This window comes from Peromyscus maniculatus, chromosome 21, assembly GCF_049852395.1.
Source record: "Peromyscus maniculatus bairdii isolate BWxNUB_F1_BW_parent chromosome 21, HU_Pman_BW_mat_3.1, whole genome shotgun sequence".
NCBI classification, from domain to species: domain Eukaryota; kingdom Metazoa; phylum Chordata; class Mammalia; order Rodentia; family Cricetidae; genus Peromyscus; species Peromyscus maniculatus.
In genome coordinates, this window is record NC_134872.1 from 7,647,309 (window position 1) to 7,662,418 (window position 15,110).

Here is a 15,110-nt window from a genome sequence, read left to right on the forward strand (position 1 = left end):
ATGCGCCCCATCAATAATAAAGTTTAAAAAAAATAGTATTTTTTGTCTGTTTTTGTTTTTTTCCCCTGACAGGGTTTCTCTGTGTAGCCCTGGCTGGCCTGGATCTCACTCTGTAGACCAGGCTGAGATCTGCCTGCCTCTGCCTCCTGAGTGCCGGGGTTAAAAGTGTGTGCCACCACCGCCTGGTTTAGAAGTGTATTTCGTGACGTGTGAACTGGGTGTGCCTAATCCCAGCCTTTGGGAGGTGAAGAGAACAGGCGTTCAGGGTCATTTTCAGCTTATCCAGTTCAAGACCTTCCTCCGCTATGTGGTACTGTTTCCAAAAAAAAAAAAAAAAAAAAAAAAAAAAAAAATGAAAACAAAACAAAAAATGACACGATAAAGAACTGTTAAGGTGAAAATCTTGGAATGTGGGTGCGGATCATCCATTCCCATTGCTGCTTTCTTTGTTAGCCGGACACCATTTCCCTCTTGGTGGGGGGGATTGAACCCAAGACGTGTTTGCGGACGACTAGGCATCTGAGCGATGGGTCATTCAGGGCCCCTTCAGGCTCCAGGACGTGGAGGTCGGAGCCGAGCTGGGGAAGGAACCCACACTCTGTGGAAATAGACGTCCCCAGCACCTGTGCGTCCTGGAAGGGAGGAAGGGCTGGAGACCGCAAAGTGGGGGAGAAAGGGGCCAGGGGGTGGGGGTGGGGCGGGGCAGGTCGCATTTCTCGTAAGTGTTGCTCAGCTCCTTCAACGCTCCGCTGGTTCTTGGAAACCCTCACCACAAGGACCTATCGAGAGCTGTGTTGGAGCAGATAGGGCCTCGCCCTCCCCCCGGCTCGTTTCCGCAGTGGCCTGTGCTACTAACCCCGATTGCCAACAGCAAGGTTGCAGTGACCCCTCCGACTGGCGGCTGTGAGAGGAAGTGGAGACAAAGCAGAACTGGGACCGGGCGGAGGGGACCGTATCATTTTTATTTACTGTAACAGGACATCCGAGGTGCGGAATTCTTGGTGACCTTAGGTCTGGGATAGTCTCGTGACCCATCTAAACACGGCTCTTCATGAATTGTATCCTACTGTTGTACGTCCAACACCCAGCCCGAGGGCCAACATTAAGCCGGCTGGGCCTGTGACTCAGTTGGGAGGGTGCTTATGTAGCTGTGCGTGAAGCCCTGGGCAGAGAGTTTGGGGGCTTGGAATCCCTTCACAGGGAAGCAGAAGCGGGAGGATCCGATGTTCAAGGTCATCCTCTGCTATATAGTGAGTTGTAGGCCATACTGAGCTCCAAGCAGGACAGTAGCAGTCATGTCCCGCTGTGTCTGTCTGTGGATTGGATCGTTTTCTTAGCCCGTGTCCCGTTGCCCCAGACATAACCCGCTGTCCTGAATGTTCTATGTAGCTTATTTCTTACTTTGAAATAAATGTTTTTCCATTTATTTATTTTGATGTTGTAGTTTAAAGATTTATTTTCAGTGTTTAATTATATGTATGCTTGTGTCTGTGCAGGGGTGTGTCCAAAGCTGAGTGCAAACAGGCAGAGGCCAGAAGATGACACTGGATCCTGGGTTACAGGCAATTGTGAGCTGTCTGATGTGAATGTTGGGTACCACACTTGGACTCTCGATAAGACTAGTACGCACGCTTAACCATTGAACATCTCTCTAGGTGTGTTGTTTATTTGTTTGTTTGTTTGTTGTTTAATAGCTCAGGCTAAGCTCGAACCTTTGATCTTCCTGTCGCTACCTCTCGAAGTGCTCGGACAGAGGTGTGTGTCTCCCTGCCTGGCCTATGGGTGCTGGGGACAGAACCCAGGACTCCTAGGATGCTAGGGAAGCTCTCTGTTAACTGAGCCACATAGCCACCAACCCATGGCCGTAAGGTGGAAATACATAACTAATCTTTTTTAAAAAGATTTATTTATTTTTTAATGTGCATTGGTGTTTTGTATGTTTGTCTGTGAGAGGGTGCCAGATTCCCTGGAACTGGAGTTACAGACAGTTGTGAGCTGCCTTGTGGGCCCTGGGAATTGAACCCAGGTCCTTTGGAAGAGCAGTTAGTGCTCTTAACCACTGAGCCATCTCGCCAGCTCCCATAATTAATCTTTTATTTTCCAAGATTTTACCACTGTGTATGAGAGAACCTTTTATTTAACTCCCTGGGACTTTGAGAGCCCACATCAAACCGGGGGCAGTAGCAGTGTGGTATGTAAGCCGTGACCCCTCCCTGACCCGGAGACACATTGCAGTTGAATTCTGTTCTGACTCGAACTCTTCACAAGAGCGTGGCAGATATCTAGTTTCTGCGTTTTGGTTTCTCATCTATGGAAGAGAAATAAATGTCACGGGTTTGTAAAGTCTCTGTCACCCAGCCGTGGTCACTCCTACAAACCAGTCACAGCCGGTACCACACCATCGAAAGGAGATTTTAGAACCAGCTAGACGGAATCACGGAGACAGAAAGTAGCTTGGTGGTGACCTGGAGCTAGTTGAGGGGAAGAGGCAGACTGAAAAGGGCGCCAGGCACCTCAGGGGAGGGGTGTGGATGTGTGGACGTCCTGACTGTGGGGATGCTCATGTGGCTGTGAACATTTGTCAAAAACAGACCTTACCGAGTGAGCACATAAACTGCCCGCTGTGTCTTCTGTGTGTAAATTACCCCATGGGGAAAATGACTTTCTTTCTTTCTTTTTTTTTTTTTTCAGTGTTCACTTCTTTCCTTTCCCCCATCAATGAAAACACGTCCCCGAGCCAAATATACCACGGAAGTTCCCTTTCCGGTGAGATTATTCATGCTATCGAGTGCTTTCTCCCCGTGGATTGATATAAATAAACCAGAACTGGCTTAATGTCCCATCTCACTTTTGACTGCAGAGTGTAAAATTAGAGAGATGTGTCATCAGGGGGTGGAGGGGGCAGATGGCCGGGACCACGCGATGACGGAGATACGCTTACATACCACACATTTTTAAAAAATCACGTACTTAAAGGGGAACGTAGTCCTCTGGCGAAACACGAAAACTATTTTACAAGCAAGATGATGGTTGGGTGTGGTGGTGAAGCATGCCAGTGAGCCCAGCACCTTGAGAAGTGGAGGCGGGAGGTTCAGGCAGCGGAGGTCATCCTCCAACTCTTGGTGAGCTCCACACCAGCCTGGGCTACAGGAGACCCTCCTGCTAAACAACGTGACAAGATGCCATGCGGTGCAGCCTTAGGTATCTGCAGTGGCCAAGGGGGTCACGTGACGCACCTGATCCGCTCTCTCTTCACCCATCACTCCTTCCCATCTCTTTCCCCCTTGGGGTGAAATGGGCTTACCAAAGCATCTTTGAAGGAGTCTGTCCTCGGTGTTCGCTCACAACATTTCCGCTTACATCTCCCTGACTTTATTGTGTCGTATGTCCACAGCCAGCTGTGAGAAACACTGGAAAATGTAATCTGTCTTCTTCAGGCAGCCATATGACTAGCTAGCAATGAGAAGGAGAGAGACTAATGGATTCTGCTGTAGGTGACTTTCCATCTCTATGCAAGTGTACATTAGGAGCAGCTGTAAGGTGCACATCTGTCATCCAGAGGCAGGAGGATCAGGAGTTCAAGGTTATCCTTGGCTATGTACTAAGTCTGAGGCCAGTTTGGGCTACAAGAGAGCCTGTCTTGATAAAACAAAACAAAACTTCTTAAACAACTCGTAGGGGCTGGAGATATGGCCCAATGGTTAAGAGCACTGGCTGCTCTTCCAGAGGTCCTGAGTTCAATTCCCAGTACCTACAAGGTGGGTTTATTGGTATTTATTTATTTGTTTGTTTGTATTTTGAGACAGGGTTTCTCTGTGTAGCCCTGGCTGTCCTGGAACTGACTCTGTAGACCAGGCTGGCCTCGAACTCACAGAGAGCCACCTGCCTCTGCCTCCTGAGTGCTGGGATTAAAGATATACACTACCAGACCCGACTGGGTTAAGTCAACTTGACACCAGCTCCAGTCTTCTGAGTGGAGGGAACCTCAGTTGAGAAAATGCCTCCATAAGATCCAGCTGTAGGCAAGCCTGGAGGGCATTTTCTTAATTAGTGATTGATGGGGGAGGGCCCAGCCCACTGTGGGTGGTGCCATCCCTGGGCTGGTGGTCCTGGGTTCTATAAGAAAGCAAGCCATGAGGAGCAAGCCAGTAAGCAGCACCCCTCCATGGCCTCTGCATCAGCTCCTGCCTCCAGGTTCCTGCCCTGTGTGAGTTCCTGCCCTCACTGCTTTTGATGATTAAACTGTTATATGGAACTGTGAGTGAAATAAACCCTTTCCTCCCCGAGTTACTTTTGGTCATGGTGTCTCATCACAGCAATAGTAACCCTACCTAAGACAAGTTGGTATCAGGAGGGTGGAGTCTTGCTGTGACAGACCTGACCATGTTTTGCAGAGGATTGTGGAAGGGCTTTGGAACTTTGGGCTAGGAGAGCCATTGAGTGTTGAGAGTTTAGTGAGCGGTTCTGAGGGAGATCTGGAGACGAGACTTCGGAGCAGTGCAGCTGATGGAGGCCTGGCTTGGGAAGTCTCAGAGGGAAGGAAAGATTCTACCAGGCTATTTGTGTGGAGAATTTGTTGTGTCTGGTCAGCAGGGGCTAAAGAACCAGCTGTGATTAAGAAGAGAGCAGCATTATTGAAGGGAAAACTTCTGGGAAGTGTTTCCTCAGGGTCAGCACACAGAAGCTGTGTTCCAGATGTGGTGCCTCCTGTTGGCAGCCGGATGTGGTGGTCTAGGAGTCAGTCACCCAGGTGGTGCTGATTTTGAAGGTATGAAGGGGTCATGGAGAGCAGGTGAGACTTGGCACTGTGTGGTGCTGGAGTCCCCGGAGAGAGCCCAGAGAAGCTACTGGGGAAAATGCAGCCTGGGGGCAGCAGAAGACCCCAGCAGTTTTGGAGATGGCAAGTACCATGGGATGGTCACCAAGAACAGCAGCGGGGTGGGGTGGAGCCGGCCGGAACCTAGAAGATGAGCTGTGGGTGCTGCAGAGGGCGGAGCTGGAGAAGTGACCCACGCCCTTTGGAAGAGCCCAGAAGATGGTGAGTGAATCTCAGATACTAAACATTGAGTTATTTATACTGTTGGATTTTGATTTTGCTTTGTTCAGATTGTGACTGTGCCCTGGTTCTTCCCTCTTGAAGTGAGGAAGTACTTAATTACTTTTTGATATCACAGGAGCCCATGGTTGAGACTAAATTTTTTTAAAAAGAGATTTTAGAGTTATACAGGGAATTTGCATTTTAAAACAGAATGGATTTTTATTTTTGTTTTTTGAGACAGGGTTTCTCTGTGTTGTAGCTGGAGTTATCCCCAGTCCCGCCGGGGCCGGCAGCCACTCAGACTCAAATAAACACACAGAGGCTTATATTATTTAAACTGTTTGATCTAATGGCCCAGACTTCTTGCTATCTAGTTCTTATATCTTTTTTTTTTTCCCTTTGGTTTTCCAAGACAGGGTTTCTCTGTGTAGCTTTGCACCTTTCCTGGAACTTGATTTGGAGACCAGGTTGGCCTCGAACTCACAAAGATCTGCCTGGCTCTGCCTCCCAAGTGCTGGGATTAAAGGCGTGTGCCACCACCTCCCGGCCCTAGTTCTTATATCTTAAATTAACCCATTTCTATAAATCTATATCTTGCCACATGGTTAGTGGCTTACCAGTATCTTATATGTTGCTTCTCTTCACGGTGGTTTCAGCATCACCTGACCCAGCCTTCCACTTCCCCAAATTCTCCTCTCTCCTTGTCCCACCTATACTTACTTCCTGCTTGGCTACTGGCCAATCAGCGTTTTATTTATCAGTCAATCAGAGCAACACATTTACAGCATCACCAGCACTGTGTAGCCCTGGCTATCCTGGAACTTGCTCTGTAGACCAGGCTGGCTTCGAACTCAAAGATCTGCCTGCCTCTGCCTCCAGAGTGCTAGGATTAAAGGTGTGCACCACCACTACATGGGTGAGACTGGAGATGTGTGTGTGTGTGTGTGTGTGTGTATATATATATAATTTCTGAGACAGGGTTTCTCTGTGTAGTTTTGGTGCCTGTCCTGGATCTCACTCTGTAGACCAGGCTGGCCTCAAACTCACAAAGATCCACCTGGCTCTGCCTCCTGAGTGCTGGGATTAAAGGCGTGCACCACCACCACCCAGTGAGACTAGATATTTTTGAAGAGAGAATTTTAAAGTGTTTGAATTTGGGCTGGAGAGATGGCTCAGAGGTTAAGAGCACCAGCTGCTCTTCCAGAGGTCCTGAGTTCAATTCCCAGCAACCACATGGTGGCTTACAACCATCTGTAATGAGATCTGATGCCCTCTTCTGGCCTGCAGACATACGTGCAGGCAGAACACTGTATACATAATAAATAATAAATAAATAAATAAATAAATCTTTAAAAAAAGCAAAGCTTTAAAAGTGTTTGAATTTGTAAGGCTGTGGGGCTTTTTAGTGTGTCAAGTGTTTTCTGTTGTGATGTTTTCATTAATGTGTAGTCTTGGGGATGATCAAGAAAGGATTTGACTTAACAGTGATGTGTTTGTGTGTCAAGTTGCCAAGGGGTCAGATGTCTTGGCTAGTTTTATGTCAACTTGACACAAGCTTAAGAGTCATCAGAAGGGAGAACTCAGTTGAGAAAATGCCTCCATAACATTGTGCTGTAGGCAAGCCTGGAGGGCATTTTCACAATTAGTGATTGGCAGGGAAGGGCCCAGCCCATGGTAGGTGGTGCCATCCCTGGGCTGGGGGTCCTGGGTTCTATAAGAAAGCAGGCTGAGGTGGCTGGAGAGGTGGCTTAGTGGTTAAGAACACAGACTGCTCTTCCAGAGGACTTGGGTTCAATTTCCAGCAACCACATGACCAGTCACTACCGTCTATAAGACCAGGATCCAACAACCTCACACAGACATACATACAGGCAAGACACTATTAAAAAATAAGAATAAATAAATTAAAAAAAAAAAAAGAATGAAAAGAAAGAAAGCAGCTTGAGAAAGCCATGGAGAGCAAGCCAGTAAGCGGCACCCTCCATATCCTCTGCATCAGCTCCTGCCTCCAGGTTGAAAAACCGTAACAACAACAAAAAAGATAGATTTATTTTGTGCGAGACTGTTTTGCCTGTTTGTACATATGTGCAGCATGCACATGCCTAATGCCCTCAGAGGTCAGGAAAGGGAGTTGAGTTGGATCCCCTGGAACTGGAGTTCTGGATGGTTGGAAGCCACCATGTGGGTGCTGGGAATCGAACCCAGGTCCTCTGCAAGAGCAATAACTGCTCTTAACTGCGGAGCCATCGCTCCAGCCCCCTTCATTTGATTTAGTTGCTGGGGGTTGATTCAGGGTCAAAACTCCATCTTGTTTTTGATTTCTGCACGAACTGCCTGGTGTGCGGCCTGAAAGTGGATACATTTCATTCGTCTGTTTTAGAAGGTTGCCCTGTAACCAGTTCTGACCTGAAACTCCCTACGTAACAATGGCTTGCGGTAAACTTGTAGCAATTCACCTGCTTCAGCCTGGCTGCTGGGATTGCAGGTGTGTGCTTCCACGGCTGGGTGACCTGACGCCTTTTTGATGATTGAATAAAGGCGAGGAGAAAGTAGGTGCGGGTGAGTGCCCGCCACCGTGGTGTTTGTCACAGAGGAACGAGGTTGGGTGTTGGATCGAGGTATTCAATGCTGACTGTAATAATGCCAGAAAATGGAGACAGCCTTGGATGGGAGGCTACGGCCAAAGGCACTGACTGGACTGAGGACTGGATAGCAGGTGAGGAGGCTCAGCCTCAGAGGATGTCAGGAGAGCTGAAAGACCTTAGAAAGCAGCTGTACTGCCCGGCGGCGGCGATGGTGCACACCTTTAATCCCAGCACTCGGGAGGCAGAGCCAGGCGGATCTCTGTGAGTTCGAGGCTAGCCTGGTCTGCATAGCGAGGTCCAGGACAGGCACCAAAACTACACAGAGAAACCCTGTCTCAGAAAAAAAGGAAAGAAAAGAAAGAAAGAAAGAAAGAAAGAAAGAAAGAAAGAAAGAAAGAAAGAAAGAAAGAAAGAAAGAAAGAAAGAAAGAAAGAAAGAAAAGAAAGAAAGAAAGAAAGCAGCTGTACAGTGTCTGACGGCTGTCACTGCGCAAGTTTTATAGCTACTTCCTGTGCATCAGAAAGAGAGCCTTTATTTTCCTTAGAAATCTTTTTTTTTTTCTGTGTCTGCAGAGAAGGTGGCTCAGTGGTCAAAAGCAGGTCCTGTTCTTCCCGGGGACCTTAGTTCGGTTCCTAGCACCCACTCTGGCCTGTTTACAGTGACTGTAACTCCAGATACAGGGAAAACCTCAAAACCCAGGCAAATGTTGGAGGGGTGTGGTTCCCCTGTGTGGGACACCCTAGAAAAGACATCCCAGTGGCAGTCATTGGGAGGGAGTCAAAAATTACTGGGGGTGAGGGGGTGGGGGGGATGGGGGTGGGGGTGGACAGCCAGGAACAGAGGCTGTGGGAAAACAGGAGACCGAGACCGTCTTCCTCTGAGGAAGTTTGAGATTGCTAGATCCTGCTAGACACCCTGGCCCCTGGGCCGAGCTCCTTCCTTCAGCAGAGGCGGCGGGCCTGTGCCTGAGAGTTTACAGTGCTACCCTCCCATGGGTTACCTCATTGGGGTTGTGTTGTTGTTGTTGTTGTTTTGTTTTGTTTTGTTTTTCAAGACAGGGTTTCGCTGTGTAGCTTTGCGCCTTTCCTGGAACTCACTCTGTAGACTAGGCTGGCCTCGAACTCACAGAGACCCACCTGGCTCTGCCTCCGGAGTGCTGGGATCAAAGGCGTGCGCCACCACCGCCCAGCACTCATTGGTTTTTATATCGAGGATTGCACTCAGGGCCCTGCAGCTGCTAGGCAAAGCACTCTCCCAGGAGCTATAGCCCAGGCTTTTTTTTTTTTTTTTTTTTTTTTTTTTTTTTTGAGCTAACCGTGAACTTTAACCCACCTGCTTCAGCCTCCCGAGGAGATGGAATTACAGCCTCTCTAAGGGCTGACTTACACACTCTTCTGGAACTTAGAGACACCCACCTCCAGAAAGACTTAGCCTCCACCCTCTAATGGTTGGGCACCACCCCCGAGTCCCGGAGAACTTCCTCCAGGATGTGTCACACTGGATCCAAGAGCCTCAGGTGGCCTTGTTCCTCACCGGGCTGCAAGCTCAAGGGAATGTGAGCTATGACTTGATTCCCAAGCTATGTCCCGGCTCCTGTCTAAGGTCTGCCACCTAGTAAGAAACTATGAAGGAGAGCAAGCCAGGCTGGGAACGTGGCTGAGCTGGGTGAGCGCTTGCTTAGCGTGCACCAAGCCCTGGGCTGAAAACTGGGGCACACTGTATAAGCCCAGGCCTGGTGGGGCCACATGTAATTCAACACTCAGGAGGAAGAGGAAGGCCAGAAGTTCAAGGCTATCTTTGGCTACTAGGGAGTTCAAGTAGGCTAAATGAGATCTTGTTTTAGGAAAAAGAGAGAAAAAAGGAATGGAAAAGAGAAAAGGTCCCAGCGTTTTGGACAGTTCCCGGTGTTTCCTTCTCAGGAACATTGGGCCTGATGGGAAGGCCTGTTTTGTCCTTGGTGAGAAAGAGCTCGAGGCGAGGTCCTGGTGTCGGCAAACAGGAGCAAGGCCAAGACCCGGGAGGCAGGAGGGAGATGGGGCTGAGATCGATCCCTCGGCCAGTCTCCTACCAGCAGCAATCTGGAGTTTCCCCCAAGAACTGCAGGTGGCAGCGTGAGGGAGGAGAGGGGTGCTCAGTTAGCTTGGCCGAACCCCAGTGTCACAGAAACCAGGCACACGGATCCCAAATTCAAGGCTCTAATCAGAAATCCAAGATTATGGTCGGTGAGTAGTGAGTGAAGGCCAGCCTGGGCTACCGGAGACTCTGACTCAATAAAATTGGGGGGCGAATTGGGGGAAGGATATGGAAGATGAGGCTAGCCTCTTGCTGGGTATGGTGGCCCAGGCCTTTCATCCCAACACTCAGGATGATGCTGAGTTTGAGGCCAGGGCCTACATAGCAAGTTCTAGGCCAGCCTGGGTTACAGTCCAAGAATTATCTTAAAAAGAAAAAAAAAAACTCACACAAATAAAACAAACAAACAAAACCCACCACAAAACAAGATGAAGACTCGGCCACTGGCAGCTGTTCCTGTCAGCTGGGAAAACAGGCCGGGCCGCCCTCCCGTTCAGCGGAGGGTCTGTGTGTGTTCTACTCCTCCAGTATTTCTGGAGCACCTGCAATGTGCTGGGCATTGCTGTAGGTGTTGGGGAAGACAACCATGAATATGGCCTTCCCGTGTCCCGAGGAGAGGGCACAGGAGATGACTATGCATGGTCAGGGGATAGAATGTTATGGAAGAGATACGCGTGGGCTGGAGTACAGCTCAGTGACAGCATTTGCCAGGCAGGCACAAAGTCATGGGCTTGATCGCCACTCACTGCCGGTGCCCAAAGACAAGCAGGGCAGAAGGGGTGGATAGAAGGGCTGGCGCCTGGGCCGTGTAGGGAAGGCATTGCTCCTAAATGACTTTCAAACGCAATTTTATTTATTTTACTTCTTTGTTTTTTTTTAAGACAGGCTGTCCTGGAACTCACTCTGTATACCAGGCTGGCCTCCAACTCAGAGACCCTCCTACCTCTGCCTTGGGAGGGCCGGGATTAAAGGTGTGTGCCACCAATGCCTGGCCACAAACACTATTTTTGAGGAGAAGGAGGAGTTGAGACAGAGCCCCTTGTTATCATAGCTGGAAACGCATGTGTACACGTGGGTTGTAAGTAGAGGCACCTGCTAGGGAAAGTTCAAGTCTGGAGGCCAGAGGAGGGTGTCACGTGTTCTGCTCTGTCACTCATGCTTTATTCCCTTGAAAGGGGGAAGATGAATCTGAAGCTAGTCTTGAGGTCAAGCAAACCCCAGAAATCCTCCAGTCTCTACCCTGCCCTTCAGCATGGGCATGTGCTGTGTGTGTGTGTGTGTGTGTGTGTGTGTGTGTGTGTGTGTGTGTGTGTTTACAAGAGATTTTACTGGCTTCAAAAGTGAGTGCTGGGGGTTTGAACGTGGGTCGGCATGCTTGTACGGCGAGCATTCTCGCACACGCCAAGCCACCCCTCAGCCCATGACAAACTCTCTTTGGGAACTTACCGCCTCAGTGATTGCTGTGGACAGAATGGGCTCAATGGATAACACAGTGTGTGTTCTAACACAGCCTGATGATGCCTGATGGATAACACAGTGTGTGTTCTAACACAGCCTGATGATGCCTGATGGATAACACCGTGTATTCTAACACAGCCTGATGATGCCTGACGGATAACACAGTGTTCTAACACAGCCTGATGATGCCTGATGGATAACACAGTGTGTGTTCTAACACAGCCTCATGATGCCTGACGGATAACACAGTGTTCTAACACAGCCTCATGATGCCTGACGGATAACACAGTGTTCTAACACAGCCTGATGATGCCTGATGGATAACACAGTGTGTGTTCTAACACAGCCTCATGATGCCTGACGGATAACACAGTGTTCTAACACAGCCTCATGATGCCTGACGGATAACACAGTGTTCTAACACAGCCTGATGATGCCTGATGGATAACACAGTGTGTGTTCTAACACAGCCTCATGATGCCTGACGGATAACACAGTGTGTGTTCTAACACAGCCTCATGATGTCTGACGGATAACACAGTGTTCTAACACAGCCTCGTGATGCCTTGCAGCCATAAAACAAGTCCCTCCTGATTCCTGTTTTCTCCTATAAACCCAGCATCTCTGGGTTCTCTCCCCCAGCCTGTACCATGCTCTCAGTGTGTCCCATCAATCTGTTTCGACTTAGATCCCGATATCTTAGACACCTTATCACCCTTTGCCTCCACCCCAGGCCCCCTCTCATCTCTGCCTTGCCCAGACCTTTGCAGAGCAGCTCCTGGCTGGTTTCCCCTGCACCTTGTGGTGTTTGAGACCTTGGCTGGCTGGCCTGGCACTCACTTTGTAGACTGGAGGATGGATTCAGAGATCTGTCAGCATCAAAGTGCTGGTATTAAAGGTGTGTGATAAACATCACACCTGGCTTGTTTTTGTTTGTTTGGAGACAGGGACTCGTGTCTCCCAGGGTAGCCTAGAACTTCCCCAGCATAGGGTTTCACTGTGTAGCCCAGGCTGTCCTGGAACTCACTCTGTAGACCAGGCTGGCCTGGAGATCCAGCTGCCTCTGCCTCCCGAGTGCTGGGATTAAAAGCATGCACTACCACCGCCCAGCCACCTAGAACTTTTTAAGTTTTGAGAATTTCACGTTTAGGGGATCTGTGGAATGGGGTGACGGTGGTTTGAGGTGTGGGGAAGGTGAGGGAAGGAAGAGTAAGGTAACCTGTGGTCTGCACAAACCAACTTCACCGCGCTTTGTAGGAAGTTCGCGTGATCTAAGGGTAGAGTTTTGGGCTAGCTGAAGTCAAAAGGTCACCTACAGGACACCCTCACAGGCACAGGTCAGGGGCCAAGGGTGTCAGTCTACCTGAGCTATCTTCAAGTTCCTGAAAGAAACAAACAGACAAACCAACTTAAGCAACGGTCATTGTTATGACCCGTGGGTCAGAGGTGATGTCGCAGCAGACCTGGCCGGGACAGGACAGCGCTCTATTTAGCTCAGTGACCTCTGAAACCAGTGAGGGAAGTGGGTACATGCATGCAAGCGGCTTCTCCCTGCTTCAGCTGTTGGTGGGAAACAGATGACCCTGACACTCGGTGGTTAAGGCCGGAGTGTGCCCTAGTTCCTGTGAGAACCCAGGGCTTGTCACCGGAGGTGACTGGAGTAGTGTCTCCAAGGTCACTCGGGGGTTATTGGTAGGATCTTGGGGTCTGTGGTTTGGGGACATTAGTTCCCAGCCAAATAAATGTCTCTGCAGGGACTCTAGCAACAGGGCAGCTGGCTTCTTTCTACCAGCCACACTGAGATCTTTATGGTATTAAAAGAGGTTTTTCAGGGCGGGTGAGACAGCTTGGGTCTTGGTGTTTGCTGCCAAGCCTGACCAAGTTTGAACCCTGGAATTCATGTGGAAGGAGGAGAGAATGGACTTCTGAAAGTTGTCCTCTGACCTCCACATGCGCTCAGGCACACCAGCCCCTCCTAACAAATAAACAAAGGAAATATATTATTATTATTATTATTATTGTTGTTGTTTTGGTTTTTCAAGACAGGGTTTCTTTGTTTAGTCCTTGCTCTCCTGGAACTCACTTTGTAGACCAGGCTGGCCTTGAACTCAGAGACTCGCCTGCCTCTACCTCCTGAGTGCTGGGATTAAAGGCATGCGCCACCACCGCCTAACATAGAATATATACTTTTATTATTTATTTATTTATTTTTGGTTTCTCGAGACAGGGTTTCTCTGTGTAGCTTTGTGCCTTTCCTGGATCTCGCTCTGTAGACCAGGCTGGCCTCGAACTCACAAAGATCTGCCTGGCTCTGCCTCCCGAGTGCTGGGATTAAAAGCGTGCACCACCACTGCCCTCAAATTTTTATTTTTTTTATGTGCATTGATGTTTTGCCATGGAACTGGAGTTACAGACAGTTGTGAGCTGCCACGTGAATGCTGGGAATTGAACCCTGGTCCTCTGGAAGAGCAGCCAGTGCTCTTAAGCGCTGAGCCATCTCTCCAGCTCCCCCCCCCCCCTTTTTGAGACAGGGTTTTTCTTTGTAGCTTTGGAACCTGTCCTGGATCCCACTCTGTAGTCCAGGCTGGCCTTGAACTCACAGAGATCTTCCTGCCTCTGCCTCCCGAGTGCTGGGATTAAAGGCACCTGCCACCACTGCCCTCAAGATTTTATTTATTTATTTATGCATCTGTTTATTCATTTGTTTGTTTGTTTATCTATTTGGTTTTCTGAGGCAGGGTTTCTCTGTGTAGCTTTGGAGCCTTTCCTGGAACTCACTTTGTAGATCAGGCTGGCCTGGAACTCACAGAGATCCGCCTGGCTCTGCCTCCCTGAATGCTGGGATTAAAGGCGTGTACCACCACCGCCTGGCATTATTTATTTTTTGAGACAGGTTTTCTCTGTGCAGCCCTGGCTGTCCTGGAACTCACTCTGTAGACCTGGCTGACCTCAGCTCAGAGATCCTCCTGCCTCTGCCTCCTGAGTGCTGAGATTAAAGATGTGCACCACCACCGCCTGGCTTAATAATAAAAATTCAAAATAGACTTTAAGATTTAAGATTACACTTACATATTTGTGTGCGTGCATGTATGGGAGTGGACTGCAGAGCTGAGGCTGGAGTGTGGAGGTCAGAGGACAGCCTGTGGGAACGAGTCTTTCCTCTGACCCTCACCGTCTGATTGTAGATTCACCTTGGAAGCAACATCATCTCCCTCTGCTGGGCTGTTTGTTGAGGGCATGCGCACTGACGGCTCTTCCTGAGCTATATGAAGCAGGCACATCAACAAACTGGACTTCAGAGAGGTCAAACTGGAGGCCTGTGTGGGGCTCATGAGGGCAGAGGGAACCCAGAGGAGGTGGGACTGAGCTCTGGCGTTTGGAGCCAGGGGAGAAGAGGCCTCCAGAAATCGGAGCAGATGTGTTTGTTGGTGTCCGTGAGCCAGGAGAGACACCTGTTGGCAGGAGAGGGGTATCTACCTGTCACCGGCCCTCGGTCACCCTAACAGAAGCAGATGGACCAGAGGATAATAGAGAACAGGAAGCAGGGAGTAGGGGCAACCGTGCCTTTGGGGGTTTTGGTATTTTTAGGAGCTCAGCTTTGTGTACAGTACCTTAGAGCTCCCTACACCAGGCACCTTCTTTCTTCTCTCTCTCTCTCTCTCTCTCTCTCTCTCTCTCTCTCTCTCTCTCTCTTTCTCTTTCTTGGTTTTTCGAGACAGGGTTTCTCTGTGTAGCTTTGTGCCTTTCCTGGAACTTACTTGGTAGCCCAGGCTGGCCTCGAACTCACAGGGATCCGCCTGCCTCTGCCTCCCAAGTGCTGGGATTAAAGGCGTGCGCCACCACCACCTGGCTCTTTCTTCTCTTAAAAACCTAAAAATACGTATTTATTGTTACTCTTACTGAGTCTCTGTGTGCCAGTGCACGGGTGCCCTGGTGTGCGTGGGGACATCAGAGAA

General features: G+C 49.4%; 1 long non-coding RNA gene across 1 annotated transcript; it reads left to right on the top strand.

Annotated features, from left to right (window-relative positions):
* The first annotated feature begins 849 nt into the window (after positions 1 to 849).
* Positions 850 to 2,847, top strand: LOC143269986 (uncharacterized). Its single transcript, XR_013046804.1, has 3 exons — positions 850 to 987; positions 1,497 to 1,655; positions 2,692 to 2,847. It is a non-coding gene; the product is annotated as an uncharacterized LOC143269986 (long non-coding RNA).
* The last annotated feature ends 12,263 nt before the right edge of the window (positions 2,848 to 15,110 follow it).